General features: G+C 44.5%; 1 protein-coding gene across 1 annotated transcript in view; it reads left to right on the top strand.

The window, feature by feature from the left end:
- The window catches only part of LOC144769317 (teneurin-2-like), an 853,614-nt gene that overhangs the window by 243,282 nt on the left and 588,551 nt on the right, over positions 1–21,781 (top strand). Inside the window, exon 2 of the mRNA XM_078653392.1 lies at positions 16,379–16,478. The gene's annotated coding sequence lies outside the window, so the exon portion shown is untranslated. The remainder of the gene's footprint in view (positions 1–16,378; positions 16,479–21,781) is intronic.

The following is a 21,781-nucleotide window of genomic DNA, read 5'->3' as shown; positions in this document are numbered from 1 at the left end:
CTGATGACGTCACATATTACATCTCATGACAGTGTTTTTTAAAAAAAATGGATTGGTTAACTGGCTTATTAAGTGTATCTTAGTGAATACATATATTAGCGAGTAATGTTTAAATATTTAAATATATGCATATGTGACGTCATCAGCAGTGCATTGCAGACGTGCAAGTTATAGTGAGTCCAACTAACTATAACGTGGGAATTTCAATGGTTTTATGCGAGTAAAATTTCCAGCTAACTATAACTGGTGTGAAACCTATGGTTTTTTCAGTGAATTTCAAAGGTTTTTTAAATGCTAATTCCTAACTATAACTGGTGTGTAACCTATGTTTTTTTTCAGTGAATATATATATATATATATATATATATATAAAATTGCTATGGCAAAATTAAACCCCTCTTTTTGTTCCTTTGCAAATTAAATGTTTTAAGTGTTAACACTTTATTCCAATCAAGATGACTTCAGGTGTGCCATACTTTTGTCATAAGTAAGACTGTTAGCGCTCTAGTTGTTCTTTAGAACACTCTGGGACATTGTGTCATTGGGCTATAGTTGGGCTACATCTGGCTGATATTTGGGCTACATTTGTTTTCTTTTGTCTCTGGTGGCCATCTTTGGGCTATATTGGGCTACATTGGGCTACATTGGGCTACATTTGGGCTCTAACATATATATAGCCCAATGTAGCCCAATATATATTTTTTCAAAGTTAATTTTCGTAAAAACCACTGGAGCATATATCGTGAGACATAGCAAAGGCACATCGGGGTACCAGTCCCTACAATTTTGCCAAGTTTGGTGGAAATCCATTCAGCCGTTCGGGCTAAAAGTGAGTCCAACCGCCCTATGGAAATTAACATGGGGAAAACACGTTTTGGGACCCCCCTTTTATCTCGGCCCCCGCTTGACGGATCCCCCCGAAACCTTCAGGGAAGGAGCGGAGCGCAGCGAGGCAAAGTTGAGGAAAATTACAGGCAGATCCCTCATTCGGCGCCAAAGTTATTCCCATTAGAATGTTGCGGATTTCCTATGGAAAACGATCCTAACTATAACTACCTACTGGCGACCGCCAGTAGGTAATATATATATATATATATATATATATATATATATATATATATATATATATATATATATATATATATATATATATATATACAGTTCAAACTCCTGCTACGCCTCCCTTCCGGAAATGTATTCCAACGAAGAAAAAACACAGGTACAGACCACTCCACAGCGCTGCGAGTAGAATTCACAGGTAGTTTATTCACCCCAAATCGCCAGCATGACGCGTTTCGGCTACGTCACAGTAGCCTTGATCACATGCCTAGCGGAACCAATACCAGTGTTTATATACTATGCACATTTAAAAAGGAAGGGGCGTACCACCTCTATAAACATAGAAAAAATACTTTTGTTACAAAATATCATTCTGATACTTAATCCGAGTGTTCTTTGTTGTATAAACAATTGTTTTTTCATTTTACCCTTTCTCAACAACATGGTGAATACAATTATAATCCCTATTTGTGGTGCGCCATGTATAGTGCAAATATGCAATAATCATTTCACAATTACACGTCAAAGATACAATCCGCACAAATCATACCAGAAAAAACATTTTCATTATAAGTATTGAAGGATGGAATTAATACTGGCATACAACCCCCAAGTTTTTATAAAAGTGCAAGTGCTAGAATTCATATAAGATAGTGCAAACAAACGTGCAAAGTGCAAAGTGCAATAACAGCCGTGACATCGAGGTAGATCCCTGCCCCATTTATATTAAAGAGGTCACTGGCTGAAAAATCATGTGGGAAGACAATATGGTTTTGCATGTTGAACCGATTATGAGGTTTACATGTAACAATACCTTTTTTAAAAAACAGTTATACTGTCAGCACAGAATAATATGGAATGATAATCTTGAAATAGAGACAGCTATTGATCAGAGAAGGAACTTACGGCATAGTGCCCATTTGATCCTATAATTCTATATCCGAAATGCTGTCAATCAAGACGTTATACTCAATAAATCAATAAATTTGTGGCAACAGTGTCAAATATTCTTAAAATCAAAGATGCCATACTATCATGTCACAATCAATCCTAAAAGATCTCCAAAGATGATTTTTAAAGATAAAATAGCTGATAACTCAAAAACTGATTGTGCATAGGGAACCGGCAACACTGGATTTCTACATGAATGAGGGGGTATAACTAATCAAAAAACCAGAAGACTGCCACTCTTCTGTTGAACAAAAATTACAAAAAACAGTGCAAGTCCTCCCCTGTATTCATTCCATTGGGAATCCTGGTATCTAAAAGCAGAATGTATTTGCTTTCCAGTTGTCTTAACAGTTTCTCTCTGTTGCCACCCCTGATGTTTTTAGGTACAGCATCAATAATGAAGTATTGCAGATCGTTCAAATTTTTCTTATGGGCGAAACCAAAATGGCGCGCAACAGGATAATTATCGTCAGAATTCACAATTGCCCTTAAATGCTGGAGGATACGATATAAAGCCTGTAGATTGGTGCTTCCAACGTACTTGAGACCACAAGTACACTGGAGCACATAGACCACAAAATCAGTGCGGCATGTAAAATGCCCCCTGATTTGGATGGGCACAGGATCAAATGCAGAGCAATATTCCTTCGTATTTATTCCAAACTTGCATGCTCTGCAGGAGATACATTTATAAAACCCAGATTTATCAGACAACCAATTTTTCTTTATGATGACCTCTGGACTGGCTCTCACCAGAGCATCCCTCATTGAGGGAGCTCTTCTGAAGACTATGGTCGGTTCATCTGATAATAATGGTGCTACACTGATATCAGTCTTTAACAAAGGCCAATGCTTTTTCAAAATCCCCCTCACCTTCCTTTCCTCACTGTTAAAGGTGGTGATTAAAACTACCTTGTCTGGGGCTTCTTTGGTCAAATCATACCCAATTTGTATCCTGTTGGCACTGGTGGTTGCGAGATATTCTTCCCGGTTCATACTATTAGCCCTATTCAAAGCTTCCTTTAATAAGGATGTCTGATAGCCTCTTGCACAAAATCGCACATATGCTTCATTCTGACATTTCTCCAGATCTACATTGCAACTGCAAATTCTACGTATGCGTAGAAATTCTCCATACGGAATACTTTTGACTAAATTACCTGGATGTGAGCTCTTGGCGTGCAAAATAGAATTGCCCGCCGTGGGCTTTCTGTGAAGTCTGGTATGTAATTTATCATCTAAAACATATAATTCAACATCTAAAAATTGAATCATGATAGTGCTTATTTGAGATGTAAATTTCAGATTTAATTGATTGTCATTGATTACTCTGACAAATTCAGCCGCTGATTCTACTGAACCTCTCCAGATCAAACAGATATCATCAATAAAACGCCAGAAATAAGCAATATTGTTGGGAAACAACCTAGCGAGTGAACCCATGAGGACATGCTCCTCCCACCACCCAACATGTAAGCATGCATAGGTGGGGGAGAAGCATGCCCCCATAGCCACTCCCCTTAACTGTTGGTAAATTTCCTTGTCGAATAAAAAATAATTGTTGTTGAGGCATATATCCAACATCCTTAATAGCATATTGCTATGTTGACTAAATGCAATATTCCTTTTCCCCAAATAAAATTTGATGGCATTTAATCCGTCCACATGGCCAATGCTTGTATAAAGAGAGTCTATATCTAAGGCTATCAATACAAACTCACTTTCCCACACAATATCATTGATATTATATATATATATATATATTACCTACTGGCGGTCGCCAGTAGGTATATATAGTTAGGATTTTTTCCCTATGGGATTTTTGAAAATTCTATGTCTAATAACTTTGGCGTTTGTAGACGGAATTGGCTGAAACTTTCAGGAAAATGGAACATTTTGTTTCTGAGCAGCCCCTGAAAATTTGGGGGGGTTTCGTCAAGGGGGGGCCGAGAAAAAAGGGGGGTCCCAAAACGTGTTTTTAACATTGAGTTTTCCATAGGGCGGTTGGCCTCACTTTTAGCCCGAACGGCTGAATGGATTTGCACGAAACTTGGCAAAATTGTAGGGACTGGTAGCCCGATGTGCCTTTTGTAGGTCTCAATATATGTGCTACAGTGGATTTTGAGAAATTAACGTTCAAAAAAAGATATATATCTAGAGCCGCGCCTGGAGCGCTCCTCGGTACGCGTACCGGGGAGCGCTCCAGGCGCGCAACGCGACTTGCGCACGGCAAGCTGATTGGTTCTCGGGTGTCTGTAAACATTCGAAACAGTCCGCAGCGGCCGCCATCTTGTGTCTCGGTAGGATTGAGACACAAGAGGTGGCAAAAATCAAAGGGGGAAATGAGCAAGAGGGGGCAGGGTACACACCCCCTGACCCCCTAGGTTTCATGTGGGGGCCATAAAAGGCTCCCGCGGGTGAAAAAAAAAATAAATAAAAAAATTGATTTTCGCGGGGGTGAGCGCCCGGTACGCGCACCGGGGAGCGTACGGGGGAGCGTACCATGGAGATTAAAAATGACAGACTTTTAAAAAAATAAAGCTTCTTTTTAAAAATTGGAGGTAGTTCTGAAAAGAACTTTTTTTTTGATTTTGTTGTTTTATATATTTTTGTTGTTTTTGTTGTTTTATATTTTTTTAGACTTTTTAAAACAATTTTATATATTTTTTGGATTTTTTTCAAGGGAAAAACAAAAACAAGGATTCCAAAACTGCTCAACAGGAGCAAAAAAATTTGAACATTTAGGGACTGGAAGAGCAGCGGTGTTGCTGTTTCTTTAGGGCAATCAGTTCAACACTCTGCTCCCCATAGCAGAGCAGTTCGTCACACTCTGTGCACGAAAATTTGATGCCCGCAAACACCGGCTGAATGTTAGGGACCATTCTTCCACGGGGTGGTCCCGAAGGTGTTGCTCCACCAGTGGAGGTGCTGCCGCCATCTGTGGGTACATTCCGTGCCAGCTCTCTGACATTCTCCCTGGCAAAGTTGTTAGGGTGTCTTCTTTTCACATGCCGGATCAAATTAGCATTCCCAAAACTATATTTTTTCAGAGGATTGCCTCTGGATAAACTACTCCCACATATTTTGCATGTTACTTTGGGAGCGTTGACTTTTTTCTGTCCTTCTGGGATTTCGTAAAATTTCCAGATGAAATGGGTTTTTTTCTTTTGCTGAGGAGGGTCCTCATCTAAAAATCCCTCTGAATCACTGCTGGATGACTCTCTTGCAGCCATTGCTGGAGATCAGAAAAGTAGGAGATAGAGTAGACACAACAGCTCTTGCTCTCTCCAAGTACAAAGCAATAGTGAGAGAAATGGGTGGGTTTCACACAATTTGGAAAAAAAAAGTTCTGAACCAATGAAAAGTGTTATTTTAAAGTCACATGGTTTGACGCGCTTACACTACGCGCCCCGGGGCGCGTCCCGGGCGTGTATCGTAAGCGCATCGGGGCGCTTACGTTGCGCGATCGTATGCGCTTCCGGGTGCGCTTACTCGGTGCGTCATAAGACGCATCTCGCGGCTACGCGATACGTGTCTTATGACGCAAGGCGTGGCGGCTACGCGATACGTCACAATGTTGTTTTCGTTCTCGGCAATAGCGCTTCCGGGACGCGCATTAGTACGCGCCCTGGGGCGCGCCGCAAGATTGCGCTTACCCGTGCGTTCACCTGTCCGCGCCCCGGGAGCGCACTAAAAATAATATTAAAAAAAAATAAAAAAATTATAAAATATAAAATTAGATTTAAAATGTATTATTTTTATAAAGATTTGCTATTAAAAAACCTATGAAATTCACTGAAAAAACCATAGGTTATAGACCATATATAGTTAGGAATTAGCATTTACAAAACCTTGAAAATTCACTGAAAAAACCATAGGTTATAGACCATATATAGTTAGGAATTAGCATTTAAAAAACCTTATTTTACTCACACAAAACCATTGAAATTCCATATATAGTTAGTTGTACTAACTATATATCGCGCACCCGCAATCCACTGCTGATGATGTCACATATTACATCATTCATGACATGGTCAGTGACATCACTGATGACATCACTGATGACATCTCAAATGACATCACTCATGACATCACTGATGACATCTCATTTGACATTACTCATGACATCATTCATGTGATGATACGATGAACCTCTTCAGACTCTAATATAACCGTAGATACACTCAGTGTAAACAGACACTCACAGACTGTCACTCATCCATGGAGTTACTCACACACCTAATCAGTCTTGCAAAGAAACAATCACACCTCCATTTGCTCAACTATATCGTTAAACACACCTTACTTATTGAAACATATAATATAATAATAACACATATTTACTCTGTTATACAATCCCTGATACAAGTTCACAATAATCCATACAGCCACTCACACATTCACTGGCTCTTATGCACAGTTATTTATATATGTCAACTACCACATGTACTGTGTTTTACATATGTACTTACTTTGACATGTAGCACTGAGATATCCATTCACTCACCAATACACTCATGCACACAGTAAACCGCCCATACAGCTGTTTCCACATGCACTTTTGAACCCATACATCTAGTGAATCAACTGCTCACACATCTATGCACAGAGTCATACACCTCCCAGCCACCCACACACACACTCAGTCTCCCATACAAATACTTGGCCAACTAATCAATAACCCATATAGTTAGTCATATAGCTAATGATCAACACATGCATCAGATTACAAAACAACAGACACAATGGTGCACAATTTAAAACAGTTTAGTCACTAACCCATGCACTCAGTGAGACACATTTAATCACTCACTTATACAGTCAGTCATGCACCTACTAAATACATCATCCAGACACTTATACATCCACTCATTCTTCAATATATAAGACATATTTTAACTTTACAGAAACATACAGTCACTGGATGTTGTCATCAGTGATGTCATCAGTGATGTCATTTGAGATGTCATCAGTGATGTCATCAGTGATGTCACTGACCATGTCATGAATGATGTAATATGTGACATCATCAGCAGTGGATTGCGGGTGCGCGATATATAGTTAGTACAACTAACTATATATGGAATTTCAATGGTTTTGTGTGAGTAAAATAAGGTTTTTTAAATGCTAATTCCTAACTATATATGGTCTATAACCTATGGTTTTTTCAGTGAATATATATATATATATATATATATATATATATATATATATATATATATATATATATATATATATATATACTATAACTGGCTAACTACCAGTCTAGCATAGTTGATCTTCAAAAGCATCCTCAGGGAGCCAAAACAATTTAGTAGATCAGTTTTGGATTGTATTTCAGAATCAAATCAATGAATCCTGATGTATGTCAATTACAGCTGTACCCTTTTTTGCAATTATACAATTTTCAAAACCCATTGAAATAAATAGCAAGTGAAATAGGTTCTAAAGATATGTTGACTCTTACATTTAGACCAAATTTGGTGGTGCATTGTTCAGCAATTTCTACACTGCTCAGTAGTTTTTGCACAGTTTTGTGACAAAAATAAAGGAAAAATGTGATATTAGAGTGAAACGTATCATATTGACTTGAGTAAGCCATATTGAGTGGGAGTGAGCTATGTTTTATGAAATCCACCCTTTCCTTTATCATTCCAGTGAAAGCTGTTTCTTTGGAGGTGTAAATTGCCTTATTTTTTTTTTTTTTTTTTAATTTATTTATCAGAAAACAGCACATTACAATGCATACAGAGCCGTTCACCTACATCCCATCACGGGCCGGCGATAGGCCCGACCATCATATCGATGAGGTAGGAGTATGTCAGGCGGAAACCACAAAAAATGAGTACCAACAGAGGAACAGTCCAGTGTACCAGCCAGTCGGCTGCGGCTCCAGAATGGTGACATCATCAACAATGTAACGTGCACTGTGCAAAGTTTAACATATCTATAGATTTTACTTTTTTCCCCCCAACTCGTCCCCCCAACCCCAACATCCAACCCCCTGCAACTGGTCCCTAGTCTGTGTGTTCCCAGAAAGTTACTCGTGGTCTAATGGAGCGACATGGCGTGTGGTGCTTAGCATGTCCTACCGAATGCGCGGGCGCTCGCGCGGGGGTGCTAGGCTGGGAGAGGTAGAAAGCCTACAGGGCTTGGTGACGCTGGCTATGGAAGGGTGCCGCCGCTGGAGTCAAGGCGGATCATAGGTCGCTGCGCCCCTCTGTCCCTCGCCCTCCCTCGATGCTGTGTCATCCCCGTCCACCCTGGAAGTAAGATAGGTCCGATAAAGTTCCCAGAAGTTCTTGGGGCGACTTCGGGGAGGGAGTAGTTCGCTATACACCTCCGCTTGCGTGTTACAGTACAGCATGTCGCTGGCCCAGCGCTTCAGAGTCGGGAGCGGGCCTCGCATCCAGCAAGATGCGACAACCCGTTTGGCTAGCAGCATGCCCATGCTGACCATTTTACGCACCGGCGCCGGGACATTCCTCGCATATCCCAGGAGGGCAAGAGCGGGTTCTATGTCCAGATCCAGGTCCACAATTCTGCTCAGTTCTGCAAATATTTCGGTCCAGAATCTCCGAACTCCCGGGCACAGCCAGGCAACGTGTATAAAGTCCGCCACCGGGGCTCGACACCTCTCGCAACGTGGCGAGTCGCGGAGGCGATATCGGTGCAGCCGTTCCGGCGTGTAGTACACCCGTTGTAGAAATTTAAAGTGGACCAGGCGGTGTCTCCCGTTCAGCGAAATTCGCCTGGAGGCCGCGCAGCAATACGTCCACATTCCGTCATCTATGTGTATATCTAAATCGGTCTGCCAGGCCAGTCGCGCCCTTGTGTACCGCTGTGCCGTGTGTGCATGTCCCATGCTATAGAGTTTAGAAATAAGCTTCCTCGGGGATTCAGCGTGTATTACGTATTCTAGTTCCGGGATTTCAGGGGGTTCCTCCAGGTCAGGGCCTAAGAGGTCCAGGAAAGCGCTGCGGACCCTGTGATATTGGAAGCGGTGTAGCATGGAGGGGGGATCGCGCCCCCGCGTAAGCTGTTCCCACGTCTTCACCGTACCATTGTCGAATAGGTCACCCAGCGTGCGTACACCCAGCTCACCGAGAGCTCTGTGTACACCCGGTTCCGTCAGTGTAGGAAGCCAAAGCGCCCAGTGTGACAGCATACTAGGGGCGTACAACAATACCTTATCTTGCCTCTGCACTATGGTATGCCAAGCGTGGTTAGTAGAGCGGATGGAGTCCAGTACTCCCACTCTACGGTCGCCAGGGCTGCAGATAGTCGCCGGCAGCGGAGTAGGTGCAGCGAATAGTCGTTCCAGGATAACATGCGGTATGTCCGGGTTGCCATGTATCCAGGTATGGAGATGGGAGGCTTGCGCGATTCTATAATAACGTTCAAAGTCCGGGGCTGCCAACCCCCCCTGCTCGTATGGGAGTTGAAGTACCGTCCAGCGGACTCTAGGCTGTTTTCCGGCCCAGGCAAGTCTGACCAGGAGTTTGTTTAAGGTTGTAAAGAAAGCTTTAGAGAGGACGATCGGGAGGTTATTAAAGAGGAACAAAAATCTCGGGAGGACTACCATTTTCATCAAGGCAATGCGGCCCATCAACGAAAGTGGGAGCTTGATCCAGAGTTCAACATCATCTGCTAGTTTGCTATAGGCAACCCCGTAGTTCTCCCTCAACACGACATCAGGGTCCGTGTGTATCCGTATGCCCAGATATCTGACCGGGTCTGCGGACCACTGTAGAGGATATTCCATCTCGAAGGGTTCAGTAACAGGGGTCAGGGGGAATGCCACTGACTTTGGCCAGTTGACTTTCAGCCCCGAGAGGGCCCCAAACCGTACCACCTCCCTCAAGACCGATGAGAGGTTGTTCACTGGATCTCTAATGTACAACAGCGTGTCGTCCGCGTATGTGGAAATGCCGATTTTGTAGGTTGGGTAGCTGATTGCCTCGTAGGAGTGGTATTCCCGCATCGCGCAGGCCAGCGGCTCTGCTACCAGTGCGTACAGCAGCGGCGAGAGGGGGCAGCCCTGTCTCGTGCCCCTACCTATAGTGAAGGCCTCAGAGACTACATCGCCCAGGCGAACTCTCGCGGTCGGCCGGTGATAGAGCGCGCCCAGCAGCTGGAGGAAAAGGTCTCCCAGCCCCAGCTTTCTGAGGACTTTACGCATAAAAGGCCATTCCACGGAGTCAAACGCCTTCTCCATATCCAAGAAGACTGCAATGGCCTTGGTGTCATGTTTGGTGTGTTGCAGGGCTCCCATAACCGTTCTATTGTACGTAAGGTTCCGGGCAGGGATAAAGCCTGCCTGCTCTGGGGCCACCAGTGCAGGGGCGACAAGCGCCAGTCTGGTGGCCAGAACCTTAGCGTAGATCTTCGCGTCTACGTTGATAAGAGACAAGGGGCGGTACGATCCCGGAAGATCGTGTGGCTTGCCTGGTTTTAAGATCGTCACAATTAGTGCTTCCCTCATAGACGGGGGCATGGCGCCATATTCGCAGATTTCGTCGAAGAGGGTGGAAAGATAGGGCAACAGTTTGTCTTTGTACGCCTTATAAAAGGTCACAGTTAGGCCGTCAATTCCAGGCGCGCTTTCCGACCTCATGCTGTCCAGGGCGTCCGCTATCTCCTCCCGAAGTATGGGAGTCGCCAGGAACTCCCTCTGCCAATTCTCTAAGAACGGCATTTTGATGTAATCTAGGTAATTGTCAATTTGCCCCTCTACTCCCGAGATTTTACTAGAGTACAGCTCCTGGTAGAATCCCTTGAATTCCGCCAGGATATCCTCCTCGGCCGTTAACGTCGCCCCGTCCGCTGACTGTAATTCCGAGATTGCCTGTCGCCGCCTGGCACCCTTCATAATTCTGGCTAGCAGTGCACCCGGCCGGTCTCCCTCACCGTACGTGCGGGCCGTCGCGTATTTTCCCAGATGCCTAACCTCCCTGTCTGCCTCCTCGTGGAACTCTGTCAGGAGCTCCCGCAGTATCTCATCTCCAGCCGGAGACGGGTCCGCCAGCTGTAGGCGCTCACATTCCGCAATCCGTCCCTCGAGATATGACAGTCTATTCCTGATGGCTTTTAGGACACTGGAGTGTTTGGCCATGACCACTCCTCTAACGTAGACCTTGAATGTTTCCCACACCGTCCCGAAGCTGTCCACTGTGCCTATATTATTAGAGAAAAACGTGTCAATGTCCTCCCCCAGTTCTGCGCGAAATGACTCATCCAGCAGGGAGTATGGCGGAAAGCGCCAGGTGAAGGGGGGTATTCTCGGTTGTGGAGTGTTCAGGACGAACAGTATGGGGGAGTGGTCAGATAGTGTTCGCGGGAGTACCCTACAGTCTCTCACCTTCTGCAGCAGGGGAAGTGCCGACAGCCAGTAGTCGATCCTGGTATGGATGTTGTGATACGCAGAGTAGTGTGTGAAACCCCCCCGCGCGCTGTGCCTCTCTCTCCAGACGTCTACCAGCCCCAGTCTCACCATTTCCGCCTGCATTCTCTGCGCAGCCGCTGCCGGGCGCCTGAGGGGTCCCCCCGACCTATCCAGTTCTGGGTTAAAAGTAAAGTTAAAATCCCCCCCCCAAATCATGCTATCTGTGGGCCAGTCGACACAGTGCCCCGTTACTGCTGTATAAAAGTCAGGGGTGTCGTAGTTCAGGCCATACACATTCATGACCAGGAGATTATGTCCCTTACCCGTGCATTTGCTCAGCACGAAACGACCCTCCGGGTCCGCTTTCAGCAGTGTGAGGGATAGCTTGGATTTAGGGTTTACCCACGTAAGGACACCCCTGGCGTGAGATGTGAAGCCAGCATATGTGGAGTGACCCTGGAGGCCTCTATGTGTGTGCATTCTACTAGCATTGGGTAGGTGTGTCTCCTGCAGCAAGGCCAGGTCAATGTGATGTCTTTGGAGATAGTGCAGCACCTTACGGAGTTTCCGGTAATCGTTCAACCCCCGAACGTTCCATGTCAGTGCTGTAAGGGTTTCAGTGTTATTCAGCGACCCGCCGGGTGGTGTGTCAGCCATAGGGAAGGTAGCAACATCTGATGATTACCAACAGTACCTGTCGCGCCCTCCGGCGCGTGCCACCACCACCAGTCCTCTCCAAAATACGTAACTGTGCGGAACACATTGTGGACCCCCCCCCAAACTCCCCTAAACTCAGAAAAAGATTCCCAACCCACCTCCCACAGCCCACCGACCCCAACCTGGTGCGACCGAGATCCCCACATCCCTCCCCCCCACCCTTCAGCAAACCCATTCAATAACACCCCAAACAAGCTCTGTCCGAGCCGTGACAGCTAGAAGCGCCAGGGCAGAGGTAGCCTACTCAATCCTCTCGTTGTGCACCGTCCCTTCCGGACCACCTCACTATGAATGTAAGCTGCTTCCGCGGCAGCGCCCTGTGGAAGTAGTCCAGCAAGAAAATATCAAACATTAGGGTCCGGCCCATTGCCCGGGCCCCCGCCCCCCGCCCTCCAAGCCACATCTGACCTGTCTCGTGTCCAGCCCCAGGGTGGGGGATCCCGCCCAGGGCAGCAACGTGTCGCAAAATTGAGGGCCCAGGGGCACCAGTCCAGAACATTCGGATCTCATCCACTCGACGACGTCCAGTAGATCAAACAGTCCCGCAATAAGGGCCAAGCGGGAGTCCGTCTCGTGTCCAGGCGGAGAGGCGCCCTGGGTGCCCCCATGGGAGCAGGTCGCCGTCGTGCCCCCGTGCATGCTCTCCTTCTCAGTCCTGTTCCTCCAGGTCCTCGGCGCCAGATTGGTCCGGTGCGCGCGTCTCCGAGTTTCCTCTGTTCTCCCTTATCCATACCTTCAAGGATTTTTGCAGTTCTTTGGGGTCCGTGAAAAAGTGCGAGTGGCCCTGTCTGTTAATGCGCAGCCGCGCCGGGTATAACATAGCGTAGTCCAATCCAAGGTCCCGCAACTGTTGTTTGTACGGGAGAAAGCGCCGTCGTTCCTCCTGCACTTTAGCGGTGAAATCAGGGTATAAGGATATGTTCATTCCCTCGTACTGGAGGGAGCCCTTCTCACGGGCCACTCGGAGCGCTGCGTCCCTGTCCCTGTAGTTCAACAATTTCGCTATCAGCGGCCTAGGGTTTGCACCCGGTGGAGGTCTTGGTCCGATGGTACGATGGGCGCGCTCCACAATGAACATCGGGGAAAATGTGTCGTCTCCCAAAAGCGACTTCAGCAGATTTTCAACAAAGAGCTCCATCTTACCCGTTGGGGTCGATTCGGCCACTCCCGTTATGCGTATGTTGGAGCGCCTGGAGCGCGCCTCCAAGTCCTCCGACTTGTCCTGGATCACCTGGAGCAGGCGGCCAAATTGCTTTCGGTCAGTGTCCCACTCCGTCTGCGCCTCTTCAGCCTCCGTCAATCTGCGCTCGGCCATATCAAGTCTCTCTGCGTGCTTATCCACTCTCTCCGTCATGCGGTCCATTCGATACGCCAGCGCGTCGATCTTGTTGCCTATGGCCGACATACCTTCCTGTAGGCCCTTCTCCATAGTCGTGAGCATTCCTTTTATTTCCGCGCAGAGTGAGGAGCCCGGGTCATTGGTAGCCCCTTTAGTCTGGGGGGACGGGGGGTCCGGTTCCTTCTGTCTGCGTTGGTCGAACGACAGTTTCGACTGGGTCCTGTCCCCCTTTCCCATCTTCGCTGCTCTCCGGCGATCTGGGGGCCTCGTGGCCTCGATGGGTGCCAGGCGCTAGCGGTCTGTGGCCCTCCCCCGCCGAGTGCCAGCCGCTAGAGTGGGTGCAAGGGTCTACTATAGTGACCAGTTGGACGAGCCAGGCTCCGCTCGAGGCGCCGGTAGGGTTAGTCTTCCGCCGGGCAACCGCTCCCTTGACTCAGCGGCACTGATCAAGTCCCCTGAAAAGTGCAGGTCATGCGTAGGGGGGGCTCTCGACTCGCTCCAAGTCGTTCTGCGGGCCCCAATGCTGAGGGGGCTCAATTGTTGAAGGGCCTTGGGTGTCCGAGTCTCACCTGGATTTGACTGTCGGAGTGAGAAGCGCCACCTCCCCCACCGCTGGGCCGATGTACCTCCGGTCTTCGTGTCTCCAGGAGCCCCCACCAGGTGTCCGTCTGGGCTCCCCCACGTGGCCGTGTGACGTTGGGGAATCAGTGGATCTGGCGTCGTTGGGACCCGGAAGGGGCCGGGTCGTCAGGTCCGAGTTGCCGCACGTCGGGTCACGCAGCCCGGTCTCGGTGCCCAGGGGAGGTCGGGGATCCAGGCCTGGTCCCGCGCCACCTCGTAAGCGAGGAAAAGTGGTGTTTCCAAGCGCGGTCCGCTCTCAAACTCCGGTCGGAGGCGCAGCAGGGGCTGGGTCGGCAATTTCTGCCGTTTTTTGGCTGGATTTCGTTGCCGGGTGAGGATAATTGCCGAATATTCAATGGCGCCGCCGCGGAGCTCTGCTCTTACGCGTCCACCATTGACGCCGGCTAGCTCCGCCCTGTAAATTGCCTTATTAATCAAAATATTATAGCTATCAACTTAAGAGCAAGATCATATCAATTTCACCAATGTGTTTGACTGGAAACCTGAAGGGCAAACATATTTTTATGAAATTAGGCAGAAGGTGTAGAGATTGACTATTCCTTTTGTAAAAACTGTGTGAACTCCAGAAATGGATTTGAAAAAATCCAGAGTAATACAACTCTTCATTTGTATACTTAAATGTGTTCCTTTAGCACCAGTTCTTTTGTATCTGAAAAAAAACAGTGTTATTGTTAGCATTAAAGGTAACACGTTCTCCATGTCCTCTAAAAATCCTCAGATGCATGTTTCAACCCTGCTAACTCTCATCTTTATTACTGTAAGACTGTTTTATTATCCAGTTCTGGGACACATTTTATTGCTAGGCATACATATGATTTCCCTCCTGGGTCCTCTGTTACAAAAATACATTTACTCTCAGATGTATTTTTACATTGTCATTACTAGACGGTATTCTAGGTAGGAAGGAAGAGATTGGTTGGATTTTTGAGAAGCCATTTGCAAATAGAAAATGTATATGCGAATCTGTTTTTTGTGGTGCATAAACTCATACTATGTCTAAGAACATTTAATTGGGTTGTTGATGATGGATTGAGTGAAAGGCAGTTTCTGAGAAATTATTGTGTGAAGGCATATATATCTATATTATAAGTATTATCAATACAGGATCTGGGATATGAATTTGTGGATATAATATGTTGTATTCAGAAAGGAATTACTGATAGTCTGACAGTTTGCCTGTGTATATTATTTGGAGGGTTTCAAAGTGGTCAATACAATGTAATGTATGGATTTCACTATGTGCATGTAAGATTAACATGGCGTTTCGAAGTTTCAGGAATAAAATGTGAACGTATTAGATTTGATATACTCTTCCTACAGAGATTATAAATCATAAAGTGTAAAGAGATAGAACTGAGTGAAGATTTCCCGAAGCAAATAGGCAGACACAATGTTACATTGTAAACAGCTAACACATCCGAAATAGATTTCAGAATTGTAAACTGAGAGATTCTGGTAAATACTTTTCTGCCCATGGTACTAAATGAATCACGTGTTTAAAGCTTATTAGGTACTTGTGATGAGAATATCACCATCTTACAACAGTGACAGTACTGTAGAAGGCTCCTCGTTATGTCAAAATATGCAGATTTGAAGAACACACTAGCACTCAGAAGGGTATCCTGGCACTGGCCAGGTGGGAGTCTAGCCAAACTAGATACCAGAGGGGCGACTAAAAAAAACAAGTCTTCAACTTCTTGCTGAATTCAAGAAGTGAAGAGGAGGCTCTTATTTGTAACGACAAGCCAAGCCATGTTTTAGAAGAGATATAGGAGGAGAGCAGCCACAGCCCGTGGAGGGAGTTGCGGTGTGGCAGAGAGGGGGGGGGATGGGGCATTGTGGGGGGTGCTAAAAACCGGCATATTGATAATTGGAGGTAAGTAAACAATTTAATGAATACAATTAATTTCGTAGTGCGCGGCATCGCATTTTGCTCTCCGTGGCTGGAGGAGAGTCGATACCAGATCTTCTTTTTCCGTATTCATTGGATTTATTCATGTAGGACACTGGATGAGCGGAGGTGTCTGGAAGGTTTGTGAAAGCAGATTTGATTGCTGAGGCATGCTGGACGAATGTTAGGTAGTGTCTTGAAGGTGTGGGTAAGGAGTTTGTATTGTGCTTACGTATGGGTAGCTATTGGAGCTTCTCCAGGTGTTTTGTGTTGTGATTGTGGCATGGGAGGTTGAGAGCATTTCTGGCACTGAGTTCTGAATAATCTGCAGCCATATTTACACTGTTCAAACATAACATTCCCTAATTTTTTCAATGTATTCCTTCAACAGATGTTTCCAGTCTGATGTGGCAGAATGACAGGTGGTTTCTCCAGTGACTACTTATCGTCCTAAATGCCACTGAATAGTTATTTGAAAAGGAAAGTTTTTGGTAAGTTGAATAGTATTCTAGAATAAAGATATCTTTGCTTCATATGACAAAGGTCTTGCATTTCACTTTTAATCAGCTCCTTGACCCCTCAAGAATCATTGTTTTTTTAAGTCGATGATGATTTTCAGTCTGTATTATGATATGAAAATGTGTTTCTTTTTTTGGCGTGATTTAAAAGAAAGAAAGCCCTATGTGAAGCAATAATGTTGATGAGGGTAAATTTGTCTTTGTTAAAACAAAAAAATTACAAAGACACTTGAGGAATGTAATCTTTTTTATGTACATAGTCATGCATGTCAGTCACCCTGCAGCCACATTAGACAATTTAAGGTACACATTGTGCAATACTGATAGGAGGTTAGCTATATTGTTTCCTGTGGGATGTGGCTCTGTTAGAGCATATGTTGTATCATAAAATCCACTTCCGGTTTAAGCTAGAACTGTGGTTGTGTTTTTTGTATAGGCTATAGTGGCTGTACACCCCCACTAGTTTGGAAATAAGACTTTTAGTTTTCCATGCTGTAAACTAATTAATTATCTTCTTATCGCTGCAGAGAACAGTTGCTTTTTGTGACAGGGTTGTATTGAGGTACAATCATATATATATATATGCAATGTAGTTTCTGAAGATATTGCAAATTGAATGTATCTAAAGATGTTAATGTGTAAGCATTTTAGGGAAGATTGACTATTTAAAAGTCTTTTCACTAAATGATATTTGACAGATTGAGTGAAATTGCAAAAAAACGTACGGAACAATTATCTCCAATAAAAAAGCATCCTCCACATAAGAAATCGATTACCGCCATGGCACGCTATTTATCGGAAAAGTAGTCAAAAGGAAGTGCAATGGCCTTTCATCTCCTGAAAAGTTGAATGTATGACGTAAGAAATTATTAGGTTGGTTTTGCCACCCAAATTTAAAGTGTCCTTTCTGGTAGTACATACTTTAAGGCCCCAATCCAGCACCTTATATCATATTAAACTCATTCATTAATTGGGTAGCTAATTCACTTGAAAGCACCTGTTTAAATACAGTGTTGTTCATTCCATATATTTTAAATCGTTTCCATGCATGAGAAAATGTAAAATGGTAAGATGGTCTAGTTACTCTAGATAGCAAAATGTAACTTATGTATTTGTGCACCACACGTGCTGATGGTTGCTGTTAGCCATAGAACTGGCATCATTTTAATCGACCTCGGGGGGGGGGGATGAAAGGCTTCCTACACTGAATGCACAGTCCAGTCAGCCAGCAGACCAGTGGTTATTTCTCAGCACCTCAATAACTGTTAAATATCACATCCTGGTGTTTTGACGTGAATCATTTCAGATTAATGCGCTTGAAAGAGAATACATCTGCAGGGATGTTAATGTCGTAACAAATACACTAAAACAGGTACGACTTTTTCTTCTAATTCATGAAAAAAGGTTTATGGGTTACCTCTGGGCTGCTGCAAAAAAAAATCACTTCCCAAGCCAGGATAGCTTTTTGCGCAGTCCTGCTGCTTCTGTGGAAAAGGCCACAAATGTATTTTAGTGCTAAATCAAGTCCACATAGTAGAAACGACGTACGCTTTAAACCAATTAACCAGGAAGTAGTAAATTAATTATTACTTGCAGTTAACATAGTACACGAAAAAGGTTCCATTTTCAGGTGTTGCATTCATACTGTCTATTCACTGAGCGTGCTGCTGAGTGGCTGCTTGAAACGGGTGAAGCAGACACCGCTCAAACTGAAGCTGGCAGTACACAGCCAAAGCACTCGCGATAATTAACTCTTGCACCGCTAACATCAACTCACTTGAGATCCGACACGAGCTAATTTGACTCAATTGTGAGTTATACAGTGTTGATGGCCTTCTAGGAATTGCGCAGTGTAAATACCTGAAAATGTGCCAATGAGGATACACACGCGCCAAAACACATAATCAAGCCGCTTGAATATGTTGTTGGTTTGGAGACAGGATTTCATTCGTAGGTATAGATCCTATATGACAGCGTCAGACGTAAGCATGCCACTGATTACCGTATGAAGGTAATTGCACTCAATGTGTCCTATGAGGAATTACCTTGGCTTTCATGTGATAGTTGAAGTTTTGTAAATCACCATATTTCACACTTTTTCCAAGTGGCAGTGTTTTGAGACAGGTCGGCCATTTCCCTATGAAATGCCAAACTATATCATAGCAGGTTCATTTTATGGCACTGCATTTGGAGGTATTAAAATATTTATGTGTTGGGCGATGAAGGCAGCTGTAGTTAAAAGTTGTTGGCCAATGTATTAGATCACTTTATGACTACAAATATGCCGCTGAATCGCTGATCATTTCATATGTAGACACTGAACATGGAATCTTGATGCAACTATAAACAACTGACCTTGTGAGTGTGACTGCATTAAAATGCTTGGGAAATGTGCTGTTGTTTTCTTCTTTTACTCGAAGGTATAATTCTTTAAAAAACAAATGCCACAATTAATCGCTTGTCTCTGTTTTTAAGAGATGTTATGAAGTTGTTATACATGATTGGCGCATGCAGTCTCTGCTATCAGGTACCTTCAGTGCTTGCTCTCTTTGCCGAGATAGAGTTCCTTGAGTATTTTGCACACTAAACGCCCAGCTGAGACAAGATGGCCTAACAAGCATCCTTTCCGAACGAACCACAATTTAAGTTGCCCTTCTGAAGCAAAGTGGAAAGCAATATCATTTCTTGTATACATGTGAATGGGATACATTTTGTCCTTTGTAGTTTTCAGTTTGCGGCCATAGCCACTTTGAATGGAGTAAGAATAGTGTTACGCTTTGTTCAGTTCACATTCGGACTTTTCCTGCAATCGCAAATGTTTATAATATTCATATCTACAAATATGCTGCAGAACAGCACCACTCAACATTCCAACTATATTATTGTATGATTAGGATGGTGTTGATAACAGTGTCCCACTGTCCCTGGAAACTAGAACCATGCTGCATGAAATACATTAAGATTGGCTGTTTAATATTCTTTGACACTAGGTGTTCAGGTTCGGTTTAGTGGTTATGACCCCCACTCCAAGGCACTTTGGTTAGTTAACTATAATGTTTGTTCAGATGTGCTAGCCTTCACATAGTTTAAACGGGGCAAGCTGTACGTTTGAAGGTACCACATTTCCTTCATGTCATCTTGCACAGTTTGTGGTAAGCATTGCTGTGGTGAAGTATACTGTGATGTAATTAAATAATCGAATCAGATAAACTGAGAGTTTCTAACTAATAATGGATCATGTGGACTCTTTTCAAAACCAGAATGTCTTCTCTATTTCAGCTCGCCTGTACTTCGAAAGGAAGGGCCAGGTGTAATCACTACACTCCTTTTGTCTATTGAGAAATTACTGAATAATGGGACCTGACCCAAGAGCAAAATAGATTTAGCACACAAACGGTTGATGTAGAGTTTGGCAGTCAGGTCACTGCCTCACAAACTTTTTTATTTTATTTAATAAAACCTTTATTGTGTCAATGCGATCTCATACAGGCAGTACATCATATAGATAATCAATCAATTATTACATTTGTAACATAAAGCATAACAATCTGAGTACAGTGTACAGGTACAAGACGTGATTATTTAGTGGTCACTTCAATTATCCTTACATATCATATACATATCATTAACATCGTCATTTGTACATATGTATCATTGTCGTGCCCTGCCATTGTATGCCAAGCTCTGTCCTCTACTCGTGTAGTTAGGGACTAACCTCTGGGGAGGGGATCTGTAATGGAGGGTCACATATGTTTCCGTGGAATTCATTCCATTTACCCCATATTCTAGTCCATTTCTTGGGACTGCCTCACAAACTTGATGGATACATTGCTCATCCTTTTATACGCTGAAGATAACCCCTGCTCAGCCCCTTGGTAGCTTGGCACGAGCAGTCAGGCTTATCCCAGAGGCAATATGTAAAGCATTTGCACAACACACACAGACAGCAGAAACACACAGTGCTTAATTTGAGCCAGGGCTTTCCGGTGCTAAGCACCGGCACTTAATTGGATTACAGTGCTCGGCACCAGCACTTAATTTTCAACGTTTTCAAAAAAGAAGGGGGGAGGTAGAGGTACAGGCTAGGTCCACCCTCCAAACATGAGTAGACTTGAAACAACCCGAAGTCTCGGGTAAAAAGAACCTACCCAAGTTTCCAGAACTCAGTCTGAGTTTGGAAAATTCAGGAAAAAAGAATTTCCAGAATTTTTCAAACTCAGACTGAGTTCTGTAAACTTGGCTAGGTTCTTTTTACCCGACAATTCGGGTTGTTTCAGGTCTACTTAATTTTGAACACCATACCTAGAACACTCTACCACATGTGTGTGTGTGTGTGTGTGTTTCGATTTATATAGCGCACTAATCACCCAGGGGTCTCAAGGCGCTTGCTTAGGGAACCCGTCCTGGTATTCCCCTGTGAGATACCCTGGCAAGGTAATTCACAAGGTGAAAGCCAGGCATCCCACCGCGAGGGGCCGTAGTGGAGATTAAGCAAGCTATTGCCCAGAGTCGCAGAGTGTGACCCCGTGAGTCGAGTAGGCACCGGAGCGAGAATTGTCGAGTCCGTGGAATTTTTGTGCCCGAGACCCACCGAGGCTGGGAATCGAACCCTGGTCCACGGCTGATCTCAGCTTCCGGGTCTGCCGCCTCTAACCACTGAGCCACGCTTCTCCATGGTGGTGCTGCTCATCTAATTTAGAGATTAGCGGAACAACGGTTGTTTAGGAATACAATATACATTAAAATGGTGTTAATACCTGCCTCCCCAGCCATTATTTTTGCTTTGGGGACCTGGAATAATCTGAACTGTCGCATTTACATACGAGAGAGATGGTTAGTAGTTGTTTTGGCGGCAATGGGTGGTGCAAGCTGCAGTGGCCTTGCGGTCAGAGCCCAGGCACTTAATATTTTACAAATTAAACACTGCACTAGACACACTACAAAAGAAACTCTGTACAAGGGTATATCAAAGATAGACTTTGTATTATCCTAAACACATTAGAATCATAATCACACATATACACTGTGACAACTGGCACCAGGTAGTAATTTATAGAAGATTATATACATGACAGGGCCAATCGGGCCACTGTCAGAAACATCAGGAAGCACAAGTAATAAAACACAACCAGTAAATACTGGCCAAATACTGTACTCAGCATCAGCAACATAAACACATTATGTCTGCATCACATTAGGCATCATCCTAAGCATAAACATAATAGCATGACATTTGGCATGACCACATTATGCACTAGCATTAGGCATCACCTTAG

The sequence above is a fragment of the Lissotriton helveticus genome, chromosome 7 (assembly GCF_964261635.1).
Source record: "Lissotriton helveticus chromosome 7, aLisHel1.1, whole genome shotgun sequence".
Taxonomy (NCBI): domain Eukaryota; kingdom Metazoa; phylum Chordata; class Amphibia; order Caudata; family Salamandridae; genus Lissotriton; species Lissotriton helveticus.
The sequence above is the reverse complement of the archived record's forward strand: the minus strand, read 5'-3'. Positions and strand labels throughout refer to the sequence as shown.